This window comes from Piliocolobus tephrosceles, chromosome 13 (assembly GCF_002776525.5).
Source record: "Piliocolobus tephrosceles isolate RC106 chromosome 13, ASM277652v3, whole genome shotgun sequence".
Taxonomy (NCBI): domain Eukaryota; kingdom Metazoa; phylum Chordata; class Mammalia; order Primates; family Cercopithecidae; genus Piliocolobus; species Piliocolobus tephrosceles.
In genome coordinates this window covers 15,103,021-15,127,452 of record NC_045446.1, presented here as the reverse complement: position 1 = coordinate 15,127,452, position 24,432 = coordinate 15,103,021, and the positions used below count along the sequence as shown (strand labels likewise).

General features: G+C 43.0%; 1 pseudogene; it reads right to left on the bottom strand.

The window, feature by feature from the left end:
- Positions 1 to 23,436: 23,436 nt before the first annotated feature.
- On the bottom strand, positions 23,437 to 24,189 carry LOC111544786 (annotated as a pseudogene).
- Between the last annotated feature and the right edge of the window lie 243 nt (positions 24,190 to 24,432).

Below are 24,432 nucleotides of genomic sequence, written 5' to 3'. Positions count from 1 at the left end.
AAAAATTAGTCTGGCATGGTGGTGGGCACCTATAATCCCAGCTACTCAGGAGGCTGAGGCAGGAGAATTGCTTGAACCTGGGAGGCAGAGTTTGCAGTGAGCCAAGATCGTGGCATTGCACTCCAACCTGGGTGACAGAACGAGACTCTGTCTTAAAAAAAAAAAAAAAAAAAAAAAAGAAAGCAGAGATATAGCAAGGACAGCATCAAGTGAAGAGACAGACAAGGGAAGATGGCCACGTGAAGATGCAAGCAGAGATAGGAGTTAGGCTGCCATAAGTCAAGGAGTGCCTGGGGCTTCCAGCAGCTGTCAGAAGCAAGGAAGGATACTGCTCTAGAGGATACAGAGGGAGCATGATCCTGTCACAGCTTCACAGCTTGGTTCCAGGCTTCTGGACTCAAGAACTGCAAGAGAATACATTTCTTTTCTTTTAAGCCACCCAGTTTGTGTTGCTTTTTTTGTAGCAGCCCCCAAAAATGAATATACCCAGTTAGGGATGTTTTTGCCTCGTGAGTATGTGGTGCTTTGAGAGAGAACTCTTGGGTAATTGTCAGAAGATGGGGCTTTACTGATCTCTCTCCATTGACTGAACTAATAATCCACAAAAAGAAAATGAAATAAACAAAAACAGATGGACTTTTCAAGATGGCTGACAAAGGCATTTTATATTTGCCTCCTCCACTAAGAAGAACCAAAACAGTGAGCAGATAATCACACTTTGATTAGATCGTCCAGGAGAGAACACTGGAATTCAACAGAAAAGTGATAGGAAATACCTCAAGCAAAGAAGGAATCCTGAGATTCCTGTTTGGTAAGATTGGCTGGGAGCTGAGCGAGGTTCCCAAAAAAAGTAAAAAAATTTCAAATAAACAATCTAATGATACATCTTAAGGAACTAGAAAAGCAAGAAAAAAAATCCAAGCCCAAAATTAGCAGAAGGAAATAAATAATAAAGATTAGAGCAGAACTAAACAAAATAGAGACTGAAAAAACAAAAAAACAAACAAAAAACACCACCAACAAAAACTAAAACAAATGATCCATGAAACAAAAAGTTGGTACTTGGAGAAGACAAACAAAATTGATAAACTGCTAGCTAGATTAGCCAAGAAAAGAAGAGGGAGGACCTACATAAACAACATCAGAAATGAAAAAGGAAACTTTACAGCTGATACCACAGAAACACAAAACATCACCAGAGACTATTGTGAGTAACTATACTCTAACCAAATGGGAAAGCCTGGAGAAATTGGATAAATCCCTGGCAACATTCAACCTATCAATATTGAATCAGGAAGAGATATAAAACATGAACCCCAATAACAAGTAATGAGATTGAAACAGTAATGAAGAAATTTCCTGGCCAGGTGCAATGGCTCACACCTGTACTCCCAGCATTTTGGAAGGCTGAGACAGGAGGATCACTTGAGACCTGGAGTTTGAGACCAGCCTAGGAAACATAGTGAAACTTTGTCCCCCCCGCCACACACACACACACAAAATTAGCCAAGCATGGTGATGTGCACCTGTAGTCCCTGCTACTTGGGAGGCTGAGGTGGGAAGATTGCTTGAACTCAGGAGCTTAAGGTTACAGTTAGCCATGATGGTACCACTGCACTCCAGCCTGGGTGACAGAGGGAGACCCTGTCTCAAAAACAAACAGACACACAGAAGTTTCTCAACAAAGAAAAGCTGAGGCTGAATGAAAGATAATATGCCATTTACAAGTAGGATTTATACCAGGGAAACAGTGATGTGGTTTAACCTATGCAAATCAATAAATGTGATATATCACATGAACAGAATGAAGGACAGAAACCATATGATCATCTCAATAGACACAGAACAAACATCACATTTAAAAAATTTTTATTATAAAAATATTTAAAAAAATAGAGATGGAGGTCTTTCTATGTTGCTGTCCTTGAACTCCGGGCCTCAAGCAATCCTCCTGCCTCAGCCTCTCAAAAGCCTGGGATTACAGGCATGAGCCACCGTGCCTGGCCAGAACAAACATTTGATAAAATTCAATGTCGCTTCAAGATAAAAACTTTCAACAAACTAGGCATAGAGGAAAACAGTAAAGGCTATATATGACAAACCCTCAGCTAACATAATACGGAATGGGGAATAGTTGAAGGCCATTCCTCTAAGAACTGGAATAAGAAAGGATGCTCACATTCACCACTCTAGTGAACATAGTACTAGAAGTCCTATTCGGAGCAATCAGGTAAATACAAAGAAACAAACAAATCCAAATTGGAAAGGAGGAAGTCAAATTGTCCCTCTTTGCAGATTACATTTCTTATATTTAGAAAAAGCAAAAGACTCCACCACAAAACTCCTAGAGGTGGTAAGCACATTTAGTAACATTGCAGGATACAAAGTCAACATATAAAGATCAGTAGTGTTTCTATACTCCAACAATGAAATAGCTGAAAAAGGAATCAAGGCAATCCCACTTATAATAGTACAAAAGATGAAATAAGCCAGATGTGGTGGCTCATGACTATAATCCCAGTACTTTGGGAGGTTGAGGCAGGAGGATTGCTTGAAGTTGGGAGTTCAAGACCGGCCTTGGCAATAGCAAGAGCCCATCTTTACAAAAAATAAAAAAATTAGCCGGGTGTGGTGGCATGCCCCCATAGTCTCAGCTACTTGGGAGGCTGAGGTGGGAAGATTGCTTGAGCCCAGCAGTTTGAGATTGCAGTGAACTATGATTGTGCCACTGCACTGCAGCCAAAATACCTAGGAATCAGTTTAACCAAGGAGGTAAAGGATCCCTACAAGAAAAACTACAAAACACTGAGGAAAGAAATTGAAGAGGACACAGATAAATGGAAAGTCATCCATGCTCATGGACTGGAAGAATTAATGTACTTAACATGAATATATTGACCAAAGCAATATACAAATCTAATGCAATCACTGTAAACATACCAATGTCATTTTTCACAGAAATAGAACATTCAATCCTAAAATTGATACAGAACCAAAAAGCCAAAATAGCCAAAGCAATTCTTAGCCCAAAGTACAAAGTTAGAGGCATCACACTACTTGACTTCAAATGATATATAAAAGACTTTTTATCCCTCACCCCCTCCCACCCATTGCCCTGAATCCCCAAAGCCCATTGTATCATTCTTATGCCTTTGAGTCCTCACAGCTCCCACTTACGAGTCAGAACCCAGGAGTTTGATCATATGATGTTTGGTTTTTCACTCCTAAGTTACTTCACTTAGAATAATGGTCTGTAATTCCATCCAGGTTGCTGCAAATGCTACTGTTTCATTCCTTTTTATGGCTATGTAGTATTCCATGGTGTGTGTGTGTGCATGTGCACGCGCGCGTGTGTATACTACATTTTCTTATGCACTCTTTGATGGGCATTTGGGCTGGTTCCATATTTTTGCAACTGTGAATTGTGCTACTATAAACATGAGTGTGCAAGTATCTTTTTCGTGTAATGACTTCTTTTTCTCTGGGTAAATACCCAGGAGTGAGATTGCTGGATCAAATGGTAGATCTACTTTTAGTTCTTTAAGTAATCTCCACACTGTTTTCCATAGTGGTTGTACTAGTTTCCCACCAACAGTGTAAAGTGTTCCCTTTTCACCACATCCATGCTAACATCTATTTTTTTTACGTTTTTTGATTATGGTCATTCTTGCAGGAGTAAGGTGGTATCACGTTGTGGTTTTGATTTGCATTTCCATGATGAATAGTGATGTTGATCACTAACCATCAGGGAAATGCAAATCAAAACCACAATGAGATATCATTTTACCCCATTTAGAATGGCTATGACTATTATTATTTTTTTTGAGACAGAGTCTCACTCTATAGCCCAGGCTGGAGTGCAGTGGTTCAATCTCTATTCACTGTAACCTCTGCCTCCCGGAGTCAAACAATTCTCATGCCTCCACCTCCTGAGTAGCTGGGATTGCAGACATGTGCCACCATGCCCCACTAATTTTTGTATTTTTAGTAGAGATGGGGTTTCATCATGTTGGCCAGGCTACTCTTGAACTCCTGACCTCAAGCGATCAGCTGACCTAGGCCTCCCAAAGTGCTAGAATTAGGGGCATGAGCCACTGCATCCAGCCAAGAATGGTTATTATTAAAAAGACAAAAAATAACAGATGCTGGTGAGGATATAGAAAAAAGGGAACTCATATGCTGTTGGTTGGAATACTGAAAATTTCTCAAAAAACTAAAAATAGAAGTACCATATGATCCAGCAATCCCACCACTATGTATATATCCAAAAGAAGAGAAATCAGAATAATTAAAGACATACCTCCACTCATATGTTTATTACAGCACTATTCACAATAGCACAGATATGGAATGAACATGAGTATCCCTTAATGGACAAATGGATAAAGAAAATGTGGTATATATATGTAATGGAATGCTATTTGGTCACAAACATAAAATTATATCACTTGCAGAAATATGGATGAAACTGAGGTTATCATATTAAGTGAAACAATGCAGGCACAGAAAAACAAATACCACATGTTTTCACTCAGATGTGGGAGCTAAGAAACTTGATGTCATGAAGATAGAGAATAGACTGATGGTTACCCCAAGCAGGGAAGAATGTGAGGGTGGGAAAGAGAAATGAAGACAGGTTGGCAAATGCGTACATATTTAGAGCTGGATAGAAGAAATAAGTCCTAATGTTTGATAGCAGAGTGATGTGACTGTGGTTAGCAACAATGTATTTGTGTATTTCAAAATAGCTAGAAGAGAGGACTTGAAATGTTACCAACACGTAGAAATGATAAGTACTCATGGTGATGGATAACTCAAATACTTTAACTTGATCAATACACATTCCATGTATGTAAAAAATGCATATACCCCATAAATAGGTAAAATATTATGTATCAATTAAAAAAACAAAAGAAAACAAAGTCTGTGTTATTGTTCGTTACTAAGAAAAATATGTGACTGTGAGAACAGGTAGCTACAGCAAATGTGGAAATCCAGCTTGACAAAACCATGTGAAAGGACCAAGGGCTTTTGTTTTAGCCAAGAAGACCTGAAGGCAGTAGAACGTGCCAGACTTGTGGCTTTGGCATCCAGTGAAGGGCAATTCCTTGTTCTCTCTCAACTTTTATTTTATTTCAGGGGGTACATGTGCAGGTTTGTTACATGGGTAAATTGCATGTCACTGAGGTTTGGTGTACAAATGATCTCATCACCCAGGTAGTGAGCATAGTACCCAATAGGTAGTTTTGCAATTCACGTCCCCCTCCCAACCTCCTCCATCAAGTAGTCCCCAGTATCTGTTGTTCCTATCTTTGTGTGCACATGTATTCGGTGTTTAGCTCTCCCTTGTAAGTGAGAACACGCAGTATTAAGTTTTCTGTTCCTGTGTTAGTTTGCTTAGGATTATGGCCTCCAGCTGTAACCATGTTGCTGCACAGGACATGATTTTGTTCCTTTTTATGGCTGTGTAGTATTCCTTGGTGTATGTATAACTGCGTTTTGTTTATCCAGTCCACCGCTGGTGGGCATAGGCTGGTTCTCTATCTTGGCTACTGTGAATACTGGTACGATGAACCTACGAGTGTATGAAGGACACAGTTCTTATGGCAGAATAGGTGCTGGAGATCTCTAGGCAGGGAGCAAAGGTCAAAGGGCATACCCTCGTAAACTCCATGCCAGTGAAACTTCTCTCCAGTGTTCTCATCCTCCCACAAATTTGCCTCTTGGGATCCTCATCATCTAGGTTTTCAAATAACCAAGGGTAAGGTCCTGTAGAGCATAATGGTAAGCGTCTGCTCTGATTGCTTGGGTGTCTGCTCTGATTATTTGGTGCCCATGGTATACTGGTTGTCAAATGGCTGGGAATAAAGAAGGAATAAGGCAGAGCCTCTTTTACAGCATTCTGGGGTAGCTAGAAATAGGTGGCTTCTAATCAAAGCCTGTAACGTGGTTTTGTGCTATCAGCATCTTATTGACAACTTCAGGCCTTTTGAAATGTAAACCATTTGAGCAGATTTTAGCTGCAGAGAGCATCAGAGGGGATGCTTCTTTATCATGATGTTTCCCTCTATATGGAAGGATAGATATCTGTTATATAATATTCTTACCCCCCCTCTCTTGGAGGGTGAGTGCGTCTTGTGATCAGTGAGTTTCATAGAAGAGATTGGGTTTGTATAGTTCTGTTCTGCCTTCTTCTTTGCTCCTAGGAAGCATAGGTTCTGCTGTGTTCTGCTTCTCTGTAATGTAGATCTTAAAACTGGTCATTAAGTGTGTGTAATTCTGGGGCTCAGTTTTAAGACCACTCACCCTACAGGTATGAATCATGTTATGCATTAAAAAGTTTCATCAGTGATGCAGGTAACATTTTGCCCCTTATCTGCCTTGCTTCTACACCTTCTCTCTTAATTTGTTCAGAATTTGCATAGGAAAGAGAGATGCTGTTTATTGTGGTCCTTAAAGACCTCAGCAGAGAGAAAACAAGAAGGAAGCAGGCAGGGACAATTTGCCTAGCTTGTCTCTTCCGTGGGCCCATGAGCTGGGCTCACACATCTCTAGCAAGCTGATATCCTTAAGGAATGAGTTGGCTGTAACACTGGGGTGTGATGTGTGATAGAGCCTTGGAGAACTCTGGATTCACAGGAATAATTCCTGATTGAAAGAGCAGGAGAATGGCTTCCTCCAATTCTCCTGCTGAGACTCTGAGGAGAGGCCGCCATGACAATGAGAATGCACTTGGGCTGAATGTTGAAGTGTTCTGGCATGACAGAAGAGAGGAGGCTTGTCAAGGTCAGAAGAGGGGAGGTTTATGAAAGTGGAGCCCATCTGAAGATGGGAGAATCTCTGAGAATTTCTGAAGATCTCCTGTCCCCATGGATCTATTACAGAACCATGGATGGTTCCAGTTCTCTCTCTGATAGCTCTGCTCTTTTCTTGAGGACACTAGGGAACTCACTGGTTTGGTTTATAACTTGTATTCCTTGATATTTGTCTGTAAAACACAGTGCTTAGTAGTTTGTAGTCTCAGCTGTTTTCATAAATCATTTTCCTTTTGATAAGAAGAGCTTTAGGGAATGGGAGAAGAAACTGATGTTTTTGGACCACCAGAGTATTCTGGGCACTATTTATTCCTTCCTTTTTAAAAATAAACATTTGTTAACCAGTCCTGGTCATTGTTAACCATGAGAAAACACTGTTTTGCCTCTGGAGGACTGGCTTTGAAGGCAGAGTCCCGTAAGTGGGGAGCAGCTGAAAGGTTTTAAGCAGGATGGTGACGTGGTCAGACTCAGATGTAAAAATGAATTAGAGAGAGGCCAGGGAGATACATCAGGCAACGCATCATACTGGCCTTAGCTAGGGTAGTGTTATTTTATTTATTCACGAACAGTTAAGTCCTATTACTAGTACTGGAGACACAACGGTCATTAAGGTAGACAAGATCTTTGCCCTCGGAGAGATTAAGAATAGCAAGATTAAGGAAGTCTTTAGAAGATGGGTTTATTAGTACTTGCTCGTTGGTTGGATGTGTGGCCCAAAAGAGGATCAGAGCTGATTTCCCGATTCCTAATTTAGGTACATGGGTGAATAGTGGCGTCATTTCCTCTAACAGGTAACAGGTTTGGGGAAGGATGCATTGAGTCTGGGATAGTGTAATATACAAGTTCAGGAGACTGGTGGGTGTAGTGTTCTGAAGCTTAGGAGGGAGTTTCCTACAGGAGATGGAGATGTGAGGGCATGTATTCAGTCATTCAAAATATGTTTATTTTGCATCTACTGTGTGCTGGGCACTGTGTAGGAGGTGAGGATACAATCACAAGAAAAAAACATGGTGCCTACTTTTGCAGAGTTTAGACTTAAGGTGGGGAGACAAACATGAGTGAAACAATCACATACGTTATTGAAAAACTGCAGCCGGGACAGTAGCTCTGAAGTAGAGGTGCCCAATGTTGTGAGCCTAAAACTGGGGGATTTGGCTCCGGGAGGTCAAGAAGGTTTCCCTAAGAAGATATTTCCAGAGGAAGGAAGAGTGGGAACAGCGTACACAAAGACCCTGAGGTCTCAGGGTTGCTGGTGAGGAAGAGGAGCTGAATAAAGACCAGTGTAGGTAAAGGGCAAAGAGAGAGGCAGTGTGGTATGGCTGAGCCTCGCAAGCAGGAGGCAGTGTTTTGTAACATTTATTGAGGGCTTACTGTGTGTCAGGCATTGTTTCCAAATACCTTTAACTTCATTTAATCCTTTTTTTTTGAGACGGAGTCTTGCTCTGTTGCCCAGGGTGGACTGCAGTGGTGCGATCTCGGCTCACTGTAGCCTCTGCCTCCCCAGTTCAAGCGATTCTCCTGCCTCACCCTCCTGAGTAGCTGAGACTACTGGCACATGCCAACACACCCGGCTAGTTTTTGTATTTTTGGTAGAGACGGGGTTTTGCCATGTTGGCCAGGCTGGTCTTGAACTCCTGGCCTCCAGTGATCAGCCTGCCTTGGACTCCCAAAGTGCTGGGATTACAGGCATGAGCCATCATACTCAGCCAGGAATCTTCTCAATTTTATTTGTCACTATATCCCCAGTGCCTGGAACACAGCATGGCACATAGTGAGCCTGAGCCACAGTGCCCAGCCCATTTAATCCTCTCAGCCACCTTATGGGAGGTACTATCGAAATCTCCATGTTGCATAGAGGAAATCAAGGCACAAGGAAGCCAAGTAACTTGCCCACAGGCACAGCTAATAAGAGGCAGAGCTGGGGATTGAATTAAGGTGGTCAGGTTCTAGAGCCTAAACTGTTATCCAGTACCCTAGACCATGTTAAAGAATTTGTTTCTTTTTGGGCCGGCACAGTGGGTCATGCCTGTAATCCCAGCATTTTGGGAGGCCGAGGTGGGCGGATCACCTGAGGTCAGGAGTTCGAGACTAGCCTGGGCAACATGGCGAAACCCCATCTCTACTAAAAATAAAAAATTAGCCGGGCGTGATGGAGGGCGCTTGTAATCCTAGCTACTCTGGAGGCTGAGGCAGGATAATTGCTTGAACCTGGGAGGCAGAGGTTGCAGTGAGCTGAGATTGCGTCATTGCCCTCCAGCCTGGGCAACAGAGTGGAACTCCGTCTCAAAAAAAAAAATTTTTTTTAATGGGATACCGTGACATAATTTTCACCAGGAAGATGACATGGTCATATTTACTTTTTGACAAGATCACTCTGAATGCAGATGTAAATAAATGATTGGAGGAGGGTCAATGGATGGGCAAGATTGTTGAGAGGATATTGAAGTCATCCTGGTGGGAGTTACAGCTTAAACTGGAGTGTGGGTGGTGGACATAGCTAGGGATAAATGAATCTGAGAGATGTTTGGATTTGGTGATGGACTGAAGATGTCAGTGTGAGGAGGACGGCCGAATCAGGTTGGAAGGTCTGAGGTCTCTAATATATACAATAGAACTGGCAGTTGAAGCTAAGAGCAATTAGGCTGTGTCAGGGAGAATGTGAGCCATGAAATACAAGAGTGCCCAGGACATAATCCCAAGGAAAATAATTTCATATTTACTTCATGCTGCTTCTAGGTTCTAAGCTCTGATTTTTTTTTTTTTTCCTATTTGCCTGGGAATTTTGAGGAATTTTGGGCCTGACTCGTGAAGAAGGAGGATAAAGGAGTCGGAGTCCTTATTGGTGATAGGATCCCACCCCCAGCCCACTTACCTGTGGTTGAACAGAGACTATCCACCCATGAGCTTGGTGTTGGAGACCTCTTGGCGGGAATGGTGGCTGTGGGATGTTTCCTTTTTTCATCTGTTGCTTCTGGCCAGCTTTCTCAGGAGCACTTCTCAGCCAGTTGTAAGTAACAAAGCTTTGAGGGTACTTTTTGCTGGGAAGATTCCTGTCTTAAGATTCAACTGGCTTTAATCCTGACTCTCAGAGCTGAGGAATGTGCCAGTGGGAATTTTTGACGCGGTCTCTCAGAGGCAGACCCAGAACTACAAGTTTTCTCTTCTCCAAGGAATGGCAGAGAGATCTTGCTAGGTGAGGGCGTCTGGGAACCCCCGAGGAGCAGGGATTCTCCACCAAATACAAGGCTAGATCTTCTTCACTTAGAGTGTCCATCCCTTGTGGGCTTCTATTTTCAGTTTAATGAACCTCAAAAGGCTCTGCAGACCAAGTGGTACACAGGGACACGTGTCAATATAATCTCTAGGTCTCACAGAAAGTGATTGAAAATGCTGGTGATGTCAATCATCAATACTTGTATGTATTTGAACACATAGGTGTGGAACTCTCAAATGTTATTTCCTTTGATCATCTGAATGACCCTGGGAAATGTGCTTGGTAATATTTTTTTGGAGATATCTGTGTGTATACACACAGACACATACACACACACACACACACACACACATGATTATACCATAATTGCTTCATTCACTTAACAATATTGAAAACGCATCTCTCGATCTCAAAAAATATTATTTCTCATCCTCTCCAAATAGCTCTGTTTTCTTTGTAAAAGTAACACATGCTAGTTGTAAAAAAAAAATTTAAAGAAGATGGAAGAGAACCAAAAAGGAAGTAAAATGTCACCTGAAATCCCACCACCACAGATAATGGGAGTTGATTATTGTTACTTTAGATATAAATCTCTCAGTGTGTTCATGACTGTAATTTTCCATACACAGATTCATACTATGCAAGCTATTCTGCCCTTTACCTTCTCACTCAGCAAGATGTCATGGATACATTCCCATATCAATAAGTAGTAGCCTACATCATCATGTTTAATGGATACATATTATTTTGTTGTTATGTGTGTATCATTATTTACTCAACTGGTCACCGTTGATTGATAATAAGATATTTCCAACTTTTCACTGGTATGGATAACTCTCTGATAGACACCTCCTGAGATGAGGTGTGGGGCCTGGAGTGCAAAGTCCAGTGAGAACATGATGTGGACAGACTGCTTTTCTTAGGTAGGTAGGGAGAGACTGTTCTCTCCTTGGAAGCCTGTCACTTTGGGTTTTCACAACCCTAGGGAAAATCACCAGGCAAAGCAAAGGGCTTTGTTAGGCAAATAACTTGTTTGTGTAAAAGAAATTCCGTCCCTACCCTACTGATCTGGGAGGAAGGTCTCAACAGAAGAGGGACTGGATCGCCCATGTTTCCTGCGGGTAAGAGGTATTCACCAGGAAAAGTCCCGCAGAATCTCACCTGGAGAAGTAAAGCAGTGCTGTGTCCTCTGACCTTCCCCACTGCATTCCAACCTGTACAAGTTGTCTGGTTCCTAAAAAAGTTGCCGCCTTCGTTGTGTCAGTTTTCTTCTCTTGAACAGGCAACAACCTTTCAGCCTTTTTGTGGTAGAGTTTATGATGATGCCTAAGAGTCAGTGTTCCTGCCTGTAGCTCTTGGATAAGAAGGGTTTTACATTATCTTTCTTTATTTAAATTAAGCTTGATCACATGATTGGGTTTGGCTCAGGGAGTATGAACGGAAGTAATTTGTGCCACTTCTGAGTATTGAAGCCTTAGGAGCCAACCTCTTATTCACCACTTCTCTTCTTTCCCATCTGCTTTGACACCAGCGAAGTCCAAGGCATAGGGGCTTCCCTTGCATACTTTTGAGTCTTGGAGTGAAAAGCAGAAGGTTCGTCACTGACTTATGGATGGACATGAACATGAGAAAGAAATAAACTTTTTTGCTACTGCAAGGCAATGAGATGTGGGTGTTGTTTGTTAATACAGCAGCCTCCGTTGCCTGAAGTATTCTTCAAGGACAAACTTCTTTTTTTAGTTATGACCCCACCTCTCTCTTGATTATCAGAGTGTCTATGCCTCTCAGATAGAGTCCTTCCTGTCTCCCCTGTGGAGCAGCTTCCTTGCACTTACTGAGCCTGCATCTAGCTAATTGACCTAAGGCAGTCCTTTTGTTTTTAAATATGAAAAGGTTCTAGTTGTTAGTGGCAGGTCCTATATGAACCCATTCTTGCAAACCCGATTGATAGTTGTTATGTTGCCATGAAAGTCTTGGATCACAATCTTCCCAGCTTACGAGTTCTTCCAAACAAACTTAATTGTTAGTAAGCAAGCATATGCAGTCAACACACCTGTCTGTAATTGGGGGGTAGTTATTTTCTTTGCCCTTGGGTATGCTGGCCAGAAAATCTTTCATGAAAAGCTCACTTGGAAGTGAAATGTTGATGTTTTACCATCAACATTTTACTGGCAGGATCCTCTAGGAAATAGGAAGATGCAGAACCAAAGGGCAGTGCATTCTTATTACTCTGTGGTAGATAAGAAGGACAATAATCTGCTGTGACCTTTGAGAGCTTGCCTGTGTATGGCATTGTGATCATTCTATTCTGAGTAGTGTGGGTCCATGACCTTGGATGACAGGCTCTTGAAGGAAAAAGGAAAACCCACGTAAAGGCTATATCAGCAGCCAAATGGATGTCCTTTATTGTTTTTGCATTTTTTTTTGAGACAGAGTCTCTCTCTGGCACCCAGACTGGAGTGCAGTGGTGTGATCTCGGCTCCACCTCCTGGGTTCAAGTGATTTTCCTGTCTCAGCCTCCTGAGTAGCTGGGACTACAGGTGCATGCCACCACACCTGGCTAATTTTTGGATTTTTAGTGGAGACGGAGTTTCACCATATTGGTTAGGCTGGTCTCAAACTCCTGACCTCAGGTGATCCACCTGCCTTGGTCTCCCAAAGTGCTGGGATTACAGGTATGAGCCTCTGCTCATGGCCTCTTTGCATCCTTTTTGATAAAGGATAGGTTTGTATTGGTGGGGCGAAGTCAAATAATCCAGTAAGCTGGAGTCAGAGTAACTCTTGAGGAACACCGAGCTCAAAATGTCTGGGAGTGGGAAAAGAGGCCCAGAGAGGGGAAGGTGCTTGCTAAACGTTATATACAGCCAGTGAAATCTGGGGCTGGAGACCTGGTCTTGACTCAATTAAAAAAAATCCTAAAATTTCTTGATATTACCATAGTACTTTATTACTGTTCTCAGTTCTACAGGATGTTTTGGATCCTTTTTGGGGGATACTGACTGTCTTAGTCCATTTTTGCATTGCTATAACAGAATATCAACCTTGGGACATTTATAAAGGAAAGAAATCTATTTTTCACATTTCTGGAGGTTGGGAAGTCCAAGGTCCAGAGGACCACGTCAAGTGAGGACCTTCTTGCTGAGTCATGTCATGTGGTGAGAAAGAGCGGGAGGGAGAGCAAGAGATCAGACTCATGGCCTCTAACCCTTTTATAATTGGCATTAATTCATTCATGAGGGTTGAACGTAAACACCTCCCATTAGTCCCCTCCTCCCAACATTGTTGCATTGTGGATTCAATTTCCAACACATGCTTTTTTGGGAACATATTCAGACCATAGCCCTGATTATTCCTGAACCATTCGGGGCATGGATGGGTGCTCTATCTGTGACAGTGAACTCTTCTCCAGCTGAAATGATTTCCCTGTTGCTTACTCTGTGGGACAGAGTGGTAGAAATATTCAGGATTATAACCAGGCAGAGTGTTACTGGTGAGAGGAAGAGAAGTTTATTTCCATAGGAACCGTATAGTGGTTTTTAGAAATGATAAGATGAACTTGAGAATTGAGGTCATCTGTGTTCACATACCTTAACTATTGGGACTGAGAACTGAGACTTACTGTGGCAATATGACTTAACTAATTTCACAGGAAATTAAGGCCTAGGAAGATATGGCTGTAAACCAATAAATAACTTCACTGTTTGCTTTTATCTGAACAATTTATCCAAACAAACAGTTTACTCCTCTGGGCCAACAGCTCTCCTATCAGGACAATAGATTACTCATCTGGACAAACAATTTGCTCAACAAACAATGGTTTTTTACTAATATTTGCTTCCAGGCACTTCCCTTCCTGTGCCTGTCAATCCTAAACTATAATGTCACAAACTTTGTCCAATCCTGTTTCCTACCTTGAAAGAGTGACCTTATGTCACTTGAGTCAAGACCCCCAAGTCCTATAAATATAGGGCTTCTGCCTTTTGAGACACTACTGGGATTTCAACCAGGTGATGTTTTTTTTTTTCTTTCTACAGTAGGTCGAATCAATGTAGCTTTTGCTGGTCAATAGGTTTTCTGGTGGTGTTTTGAAGAGCTACCAGCTGTCAATGTACTCTTTCCCCAGGGTTACTTGAGGACGTTTTGCATCCCATTTTTTTTTTTTTTTTTCCTGAGGGCATTTTGTTTCCTATTTGGGCCATCTTTATTTCTCTAATGGTGATGATTAGAGTTGCCTCTATAAATGGAGTTTAGCTCATGAGTATGTAGGTTCACTGATACCTCCCAAGAGAGTTCATATAGTATGTCAATGTCAGTCTGAAAGGCATCCTACACAGATCAATTTTTCTAACTTCCTCATTTTGCACAAGGAAAAATTGAGGTTCTGGGACAATAAATCCCTTTCTGATTTTTGGGACAAGGTTCAAGTTGGACACGTCAAGCAACATCATTTCTTCTGCTAGCCCCTAATTTTTTTTTTTTTTTTTTTGAGACAGGGTCTTGCTCTGTTACCCAGGCTGGAGTGCAGTGGTCTAAACTTGGCTCACTGCAGACTCCATCTCCCCAGGCTCAAGTGATCCTCCCACCTCTTCTTCTTCTTTTTTTTTTTTTTGAGACAGGGTCTCATACTGTTACCCTGGGTGGAGTGCAATGGCACGATCTCTGCTCACTGCAACCTGCACCTCCTGGGTTCAAGCGATTCCCCCACCTCAGTCTCCCAAGTAGCTGGAACTACAGGGACCTGACACCACACCCAGCTAATTTTTGTATTGTTTGGTAGAGACCAGGTTTTACCATGTTGGCTAGGCTGGTCTCGAACTCCTCACCTCTAGTGATCTGCCTGCCTTGGCCTCCCAAAGTGCTGCTATTACGGGCATGAACCACTGTGCCCGGCACGATCCTACCACTTCTACCTCCAGGACAGCTGGGACCACAAGCATGCGCCAGTGTGTCTGGCTAATTTTTTTTTGTGTGTGTGTTGTTTTGTAGAGATAGGGTTTTGCTATGTTGCCCAGGCTGGTCTTGAATTCTTCGCCTCAAGCTATTCGTTCGCCTCTGCCTCCAAAGTACTGAAATTACAGACAGGAGCCACAGCTCCTAGCCCTAGTTCCGAATTTTTAATTCAATCAATAAATCACCGATTGCCCACTCTTTGAAACCTTGTTTAAAGAAGTGGCCTCATTATTCGTTGTGACTCACAAAGAAAACGACTTGCTGGCATTAAGGACTCAGGAAGGAGCTGGAAAGGAGGTAACTGGTTTAGGGAATTGAGGCTCTTTGGTGGCCAGGGTGCTAGGGCCAAGGCAGTAGCACTGGGGGCCTTCCTTTCATTTTCTAATTATTTTTGTTTCTTCTAGCCCATTTCTTTTTTTCCTGTTCCAAGTTGCTCTTCAGGTGCTGTGTAGAAAGTGAAAACCACTAGTGGGAGTCAGGACTCTCTGGGATTAATAGAAAGCTGGGCCCTGGTGGAAAATATGGGAGCAGCACCTTGGGTTTTTTTTTTTTGAAGACAATAGCAATGTTGACTTGTTATAGAATTTTCTGTGAAACCTCAAGAGGTTTTAGGCACTATAGTAAAGCATGGACTTTGAAATCAGCCGGACCTGGCCACCAGTTATGAACTGTATATCACAGTCCAGTTAATTTCTTGGACTCTCAGTTTCCTTATATGTGAAATAGATGTAACCTACTCATAGAATTATTGTGAGAGTTAAATGAAATGGCATGTATGATGTGCTTCACTGAATTCCTGGCATATAACACATGCTTGTTAAATATTAGCTATTCATTATCATTATTGAGAAAGCAAATTTTTCAGGAAGGAATAGTGTTTGATTGAGGCCCTGACCTTACAGAATAAAAACAACTGCTATCCTTTTTATCATCTGTTGCCTGGAAGCCTAAAATTCAAAAAGGAAGAAGTGAAACATATATATATATATATATATATATATACACACACACACATACATTTGTTACCCTCTGTTTAAGTATAGTACTGAGCACAGTGCTCGTCTCGGGCAGATACAATGAAGGATGAGGTTTGATTCCTGCCACAGGGAGTCTGCAGTTTAGCTGGAGAGGTGAGATACACAGCCAGATAACAGCGGTAAGCACAGTCTTGTAGGAATGTAACTCCGCAGGAATAATTCAGAACTGTCCCAGTGACATATGGGCTTCTGTCTGTGTGTTGTTCCTGGGAGTGGAGAACTCATAAAAAAACAGGGACAGGTGAAGGAGCAGGGATTGGAATAATAGTAGGTTTCATTTTAGCTTCAGAAGTGCTGCCTTTGGCCACTGCCTCTACTGATGCACAGGAGAGGTCAGTGTAGTCACCAGGATATGAGAGGAATCTTCAAAAGATGCTTAACTCCAAGTAAACTGCGCAAAAGCAGGAGCCTTGAGGGATCTGGAAATACCTCTTTATCCTCAGTCTGGCTCCTCATGACCTCCAATGGCCTCAAGGGCAAGGAATCCAGTATTTGTGCTGCTCCTCAAAGCACTATCTCTTGTCTTGACTTCATGCCTAACCCTGAGTTCACTTGTGATACTGCTTTTCTTGTCTTGACTTGGATTTTTAAGTCTTACCCCTCCTCTCCTGATATTTGGCTCTTGGCTTATCCTTGGTTGAGAGTCATCACTCTGCTCTCTGAAATCTGATCAATTGTCCTGGTGCTTCCCTGCTGCAGGACTAGAGTTTAACCCGTCATCTTGAGACTATGAGAACTTGACAGAGCATATATGGCGTACATGGTGTCATAGAAGAGGGAGATGATGGTAAGACGAAAAGCATAGGTGGAGAGAGCTTTGCTTTTGGCTTTCCAGGAATGCATACTTCAGAAGATGACCAGGGTGACAGTGATAGTAAAGAAGGTAAGCAGAACAAAGCGGGAGAATGACCTCAGCCTTGGTAATTTCAACATGGGCCAGTAGGAGCATGGGGGAAGAGGAAGGAGGTCACAGGAGCAGTGGTTCATGATGCTGGGGCCATAGAAGGGCAAAATGAAGATGTCTTTCTGTGTGACCACATCACTGATGCCAGCAGCCAATGGCCTTTTAATGGCCTAGGATGAATAATGCTAGGGGAAGTGAGAAAACTGATCGTGAGTGAGCATCAGCTACGAACCATGCTCTACGCTAGGCTTTTTACAATACAAGTGTTTAATCTTCATACAACTTTCTTGTTTACAAATTTTGCCAGGTTTAGACATCAGTCTAAAACCAGATTTAGACGTCAGTACTGTCTGATCACATAACCCATGTAATTTCTGTTTCTGTATCTATATTTTTCTGTCCCATCATTTCTGATTTCATGGTGAAAGAGAAATAAGGAATGTTGCATGCATGACCGAGTAGCCCGGGTATCCAGTAGACCCTGTTATCCTTGTTGTCACGAGGTTTGCGGCTTCACTAAACATTGTCTACTTGATAGAAATAATACAGGAGATAAAATAATATAATGACTCAGGTTAGAGAAATTATTCAGTGTAAGGATGACTATTAAGAGCTAATATGTGCTGGGCACTAATTAAAGACCTGAGATTGTTCTCAGCACTTAATAGATGTTAAATCTCATTTAATTCTCACAAACTCCCTTATGAGATAATTAATATTAACATACTCATTTTCTTGGACAAAGGGATGAAGGTCATACAGCTTTATGTAACAGAGCTAGGATCCAGTCCTAGGTCTGGCTATCTCCAAATTCCATGTTCTGAACCTCAAGGACATACTGTCGGAGGAAAAAAACAGTGAGACTGGATAAGACTGCCCAGACACAAACACCAAGCTCAATGGAGCCATCACAGGGACCCTATAGGGCTTTGGGTCTAAATTCAAGATGATCCATTAGGAGTTATTTCAATTGTCTCTTGTTATGTAAAACACTGCCCTAAAACATAGTGCGTTTTTTATTTATATAAATTTATGGGGTACAAATGCAATTTGGTGCATGCATAGATTGTGTAGTGGTTAGGTCAGGACTTTTAGGATGTTCATCACCTGAATAACATACATTGTACCCAATTAGTGATTTCATAGTGTCTTAAAACTACAAGACTTGTTATTTCTCGTAATTCTGAGGGTTATAAATTTGATCAGCATTTGGATTGGTGGTTCTTCTGTTCCACATAGTATAGATAGGGTCACCCACTCAGCTGTGTGTAGCTGGTCGCTGGACTGTCCTGGAAGGCCAATGAGGTCTTACTCAATGACTGACCTTTGTGTTTCTCCATGCAGCCTGTCCATGTGGCTAATTAGGCTCACTCCCAGTATGGTTGTCTCAGGGTAGACTTTCATGATGGAAGAAGTGGAAGCTGATGGTTGTCTTTAAGGCTAGACCTTGGAACTAGCACATTGTCATTTCTACTACATTCTCTTGGTGAAAGCCAGTCACAAGTGGAGTTGCCAGATAAAATACATGAGGCCTAGTTAAATCTCAATTTCAGATAAACAATGAATAATTTTTGGTGTGCATATCCTATGCAATATTTGGACCATACTTACACCAAAAAATTATGTGTTGATTATCTAAAATTCAAATATAACTGGACCTTCTGTAAATTCTTTTCCTAAATCTAACCACCCTAGTCATATGACTAGTCCATACTCAAGGGGAGGAAAACAGATTCCCCCAGTTGATGGGAGGAGTAGCATGTGCATTCAGAGAGGGAAAGACTTAATGGCAGCCATCCTTGGAGACTGTACGTTAGGGGGTCTATGAAAGAATTCCTAAATCTTGGAGACAATATAGCACAGCAGTTAAGCCTGGGCACTCCAGAGTCTGGCTTTCCATCCTGGCTCTGCCACTTGATAATTATGTCATCTCAGGCAAGTTATGTCATGCTTCTGTGACTTAGTTTCTTCATCTTAAAAGTGGGGATGTGAATGGTTTGTGCCTCATGGAGAGGGTCTGGCTAATGTTCCAGTCCTATCTAGTCAGAGAGCAAAGGACTAAAGGGCCCCGTGCTTCCAACTTTTGGCATTGCTTAGAGGATCATGCCTAAGATGAGCACCATTTCTAATCATGGCTTTGTATTGGCAGAATTGTACCTTGGCACTTTCCTCAGTCTTACCGTGGAAACAAGCTAACACACACATGTTTGACATAGCTACATTGGGAAATCCACTCAAGTAACAGAATAGTAACTCAGGTGTATTAGTCTCCCAAGGTTTTAATCATGCTGGGACCTGTGATCTGAGATTAATGTAGCACAGAGGACAGGGCCTTAGGAACAAACAAAGGAAAAATGCAGAGTTTGCATAAAGCCAATACTGGATTGAAGAAGCTGAGGCTGAGAAACCTAGCCTTTTAGGAAAAGTGCTAGCATGATCCTTCTAGCCTGTGCTTGTTGTAAAATGAAGATCTCTTCAGATTCCTTGAATTATGGGAAAAAATTGAACAGAGATTTCTGCTCTGGTGAGAGCATGAAGAAGCAGCTAACGTCATCCCTTTTGCCTTTTTCACATTCGTGAGCAGCTCTCAGCCCCATGGCTAAGAAGTGATCTGTGAGCTGGCATGTACCAGAGATCACTGATGTCTTGGAAATTGACAGTGTTTAGTAATGTGTGAATTAGATTTAACCATGGGATGTGATGATCACACTGGTTGAAAATGTCTGCTTGATGGAAAGAGATGTTGGGAGCTTGAGAATGGCTTCTCCAAGGAGCTCTGCTGTGAGGGCTTTGGCTGTGGGGCTGCCACAGTGAGGCTGCATGTTTGGACAGAATATCTGAGCACAACTCTGGTGAACTGGAGACGTCAGAAGAGGAAGAGTCTTGAAGGCAGAGATGCCAGATTGGGAACCCCTGAGAAAAAGTGGAAAGATCTCCATCTGCCCATAGACCCTAGTCTTTCTCTGGTCTTCTTTCTTGCTTTAGTCTTTCTAGGGCACCATTTGAGAGCCCCTAGCCTTGCTCACAGCATTTGTTTGCTGATGCTTTTTGTGTACGTAGAGTAATTAGAGTCATTTTTACAAAGAATTGTAGTTCCAAGCTTAAAAGCACAAGTGAACAGAATAGCAAACTATGCTGTTGGAAACAAAAATAACACTGTAGGGAAGCCACACAGCTCAGACCCAAAGGTTGGATCTCAGATGTATTGTTCATCTGGCGGCACATCACAGATCTGCAGGCATAGAGCTTTCTTGTAATAACAGCTCTGGAGCGCTGGCGTTGAAACCCTGGCTTCTTAGAATGACAGCAAACATTATACTCTATAAGCACCTGGGAGTAGAAAAATGGTGCTGTAAGCGTGACTGGTGCCCCCTCGCTGGAGTAAATCCATCTTTGTGGAGCGTATCCACATACTGCCTGTGGGTTGGGCTTGCTGTTCATCTCTCCCAGCCTCTTGGGGCTGGTGGCCAGTTTCTCTGAGGTCCTGGAGAGGGTGGGGATTATGACACTCTGGGGAGGGGGACCGAAGTTCAGTACCCTGACCTGTGGAGGAGGCAGGGTGACCACTTCCTGGCAGTGTCCAAGAATCTTCTAGAAGGTATCGTTCCCTCCCTATGATACTAATGGCCTCGGACCAGCTTCAACTGGAGATGTATTCAGGCTGCCTTGGGATGCTTTCTCCAAGGGAAGGCCCCAAGTTCACCTATATTTGGCTCCTTCCATCCTGTGCTGCTTAGTTCCCATGAGTCAGCAGAGGTTGGCATATGTGTGGTTACTCCAGGGACAGCACTGGGAGTTGATGACTGGTGGCCCCGAGTTGTCTCTGGAGGTAATGCCTGAAGAGACGTCCCACTTGGTGAGTGACAGCTGTCAGCCACTGGAGAGCTTGAGTTCTCCACTAAAGATCCCAGTGCCAGGGCTGACCCCTCTCACCCCAAAGGCCTCTAGGATTGGGTTAAATGAATTTGAGCCCCTTGAGAACGAGATTAATATCCAGGGATCCAAAGCAATGTACTCCCCTTTCTATCCATAAACAAGCAATTTCAGAGATCATGTCTCTATCCCACATAGGGAAGATCTGAGATCTGAGATGGTTCACTAATTTTTCTCAGTAGATAGAGTCAGCAGTCATCGGTAACAATAAGCATGCATTTGATACTGACTGTTTGTCAGCACTGTTGGTCTGTTGTAGCCCAGTGCTTTGGTGGTCAGTCCAGGACCACAAACTGGTCTCTTATCTGCAGCTGGATCTGCCCCTGCTCCCTCCCCACAGCCCTACTTTCACCTGATGGAAATTTTCCAATCTTCAGGTACTGGGTGGGCTCTAGGTGATCTAAGACATAGTGTACATGCAACTGTAATTCAAATGCTCTTGAGAGCAGTACCACTTGACTTAATCTCCCATCTGCTGACTCTTACCAGGTTCTGTGGAAGATGGTTTTAGGTGAGGGGAGACAGGTGGAAAGGACTGGCCCCATTTGGAGATGGGGTGTGTGTGGGGTCAAAGGAGTTGGATGTCTTGTCTGTCTCGGCAAACTTAACTGCTCCCGCACTCATCCCTCTGCTTTGTCTATCCTCCATTCTTTTTAGCCACTCACTAGTCTATGTCTGGGAATTCTGTTGACTGCTTAGTCTATGACTGGGTTGCCTAGGGCCATGGGGTGGTGTGTGAATAGGAATGGGTGAGGTTAGGAAGCAAAGCCTGCATTTGCCAGGGTGATGAAGGAGGAGTTTGCAAACTCTTCTCTTCCTTGGTCCTTTTTGTCTCTTTGGCCCTACGGGAATTTATTATTCAAAGGGAAAATGTCTGCTAAGCAAATGGCTCGTTTTCATGATGAGATTTCAATCTGTCAACTCCTGAGTCTGGGACAGAGTATTAGGGTGGTGATGGTGATGATAGGGGACTGCTCAGAGCCCACTATATATTTAGTATGTTAAGAAAAACTAGCTCAAATCTATAAATAAGGCCAGGTGGTAATTTCAGTGTCATTCTGAAGCACTGATCAACAGATTCGCCCATGGATTACTCAGTTTTCTAAGAAAATGTTTCATCTTGACATCTATGAGCAATGAAGCAGTACGACTCTGTAAAATTACACATGAAGGCAGAGGTTTTGCCCCATAAAGATGCAATTGCTTCTTTGTCTTCTTCATGGAGCTCAAGCCCAGCTGTGCTGGTTCAACCCAACCTGCCAAAACCTCCCTTTTCTCCTCCCCTTCAGGACCCTTGACGGTAAAAATTTTATTTCCCACTTCCCCTTTATACCAACCACATTCCTAGCCCCGTGCTTTCTCTTCTCACTAGGTGGTTCATAAGCTAAAGTAATTCAGTGAATTCAGGCACTCGGAGTCAGAGGGAACTAGGTAAAACACAAGCCATCTACATCCTACCCACCGCTACTTCAGACTCCAGACAGGTTGTCAGGGATGTGGGGATTCTGCTACACACAAAATGGAATTCAAGCCCATTTTATTTGAGTCTCAAAGAGATACTGAACCTCGGTTGACATTTGGGTTTCATAATAAATCCCACCTCCTTCCTTTTAAATTAGTAAGATTGATTTCTGTTATAATAGAAGAGGGTTTTGTTTAAAGACATAAAGGTAATTTGGTTTTGATTAAATAGAGGTTTGCAGGCTTTCAGCTTTTTAATTTTGTATAAATTGGCCATTTATGTAAAAATTGTAGCTCATTACTGCTGTAGGTAATAGTGATGAAAAGCTGCTCCTGGGGGTGGGGGTTGGGGGGTCTCATTCTTTCTCACAGCATTAAATGATTATAGTCTCCTTCCTGTGGTCAAACACCATGCCACATCCAACGTTCTGTATTCAGAAGGGTAATATTCCCTATAGAACCTTTTAGGGGAGTTTACTCTGGTTGAAATATGTCATTTTCACTGTTTGGCATTCAATGATTATTTCTGTATTTGGAGCTCTCAAGACAGGAGGAAGACAGAATCTAGCTCGCTCTTCTGAGTAGGAGGAGGTCTGATTTCCACCTCGCAGGGCTCTGTCAGCTCGAAGTATGGGTGCAGGGTCAGTGGATGCAGAATAACTGTGCTGCCAGCCAGGTAGATGCTTCTGTCTAGGACTTGAACTTGAGGGAATGATGAAAAGGTTCAGATCAGTTAGAGGTGATGTGCAGTTGGATGCAACAGAGGGTGCGGTGGAGGCTAGGGTAGGTAGTGTTGTCCAGTGATGAATGTTCTGAGACAGCAGTGTGAGCTGCAGCAGTGGAGGAGGTCTGAAGGTGATGTTCCGAGTGGTGGCAGCCTACACAGACCACTTCTGTGGTGTTTTATAAGCTACCAGATACCTTTATAACATATTCTTTTTCTCCTTAGGTTAAGAACCCTAACTTATACAGTGGGCTTGACATCTTTTTTTTTTTTTTTTTTTTTTTTTTTTTTTTTTTTTTTTTGTCTTGTGATTTTCCCACCTCGCCCTCCCAAAGTTCTGGTATTACAGGCAACAGCCACAGCATCCAGACGACCTTGACATCTTTACTTCTCAGACCTTAGACCGGGAGGTTCAGCATGGGGGTCACAATGGTGAAGAGGATTTTGTTATAGGCTGAGGCACTTTCAGGGTTGGGTGGAATGTATACAAGGAACACAAACCCATAAAACAGGCAGAGAACAGTGAGGTGGGAGGCACAGGTGGAGAAAGCTTTGCACTGGGCATCCAGGGACCTCATCACACTGATTAACCAGGATGTAAGCGTAAGAGACCAAGAGGACTGAGATAGTAGGGACAGTGATCAAAGCAGAAGTGACAGACAGGATCATGTTGGCCACAGTGGTATCTGAGCAGGCCAGTTGCAGCATGGGGGTGGGGAATGTCACAGAACATAGAAATGATCAACGATGCTAGGCCACAGTAGGGTGAGATGAACGCATCCTGTCTATAGCTGAAATGAACACCCCCACAGCAGAGGTGACCACCAGCAGCTGGGCACACAGGCCCCTTGGACATGATGATATGCTGGGGAAAGGGTGGCAAATGGCCACAACTCGGTCATAGGCCACAATGGCCAGCAGCAGACATTCCCCTGTGCCATGGAAGGTCATGAGGGTCATCTAGACTACACTACCTGCAAAGGAGATGGATGGTTAGTGGTGAGAAAGTGGATCAGCAGCCTGGGGGTGCACATGGAGGAACTGCAGATGTCTAGGAAGGAGAACACGCTCAGGAGGAAGCACATGGGGGAGCGGAGGGCAGAGCAGGTGCAGATCAGATCTGTCATGCCCAGGTTGCCCACCAGAGTCATGGAGCAGGTCAGCAGGAAGACAGCAAAGAGGAGTGAGGAATGTTATCTTTTTTTTTTTTTTTTTGAAACAGTGTTTCTCTCTCTTTGACCAGGCTCTGGCGTGCAGTGGCACGCTCTCGCTTCACTACAACCTTCGCCTACCAGGCTCAAGCTATCCTCCTGCCTCAGCCTCCTGAGTAGCTGGGATTACAGGTGCACACTACCATACCTGGCTAATTTTTGTATTGTTTTAGTAGAGACGAG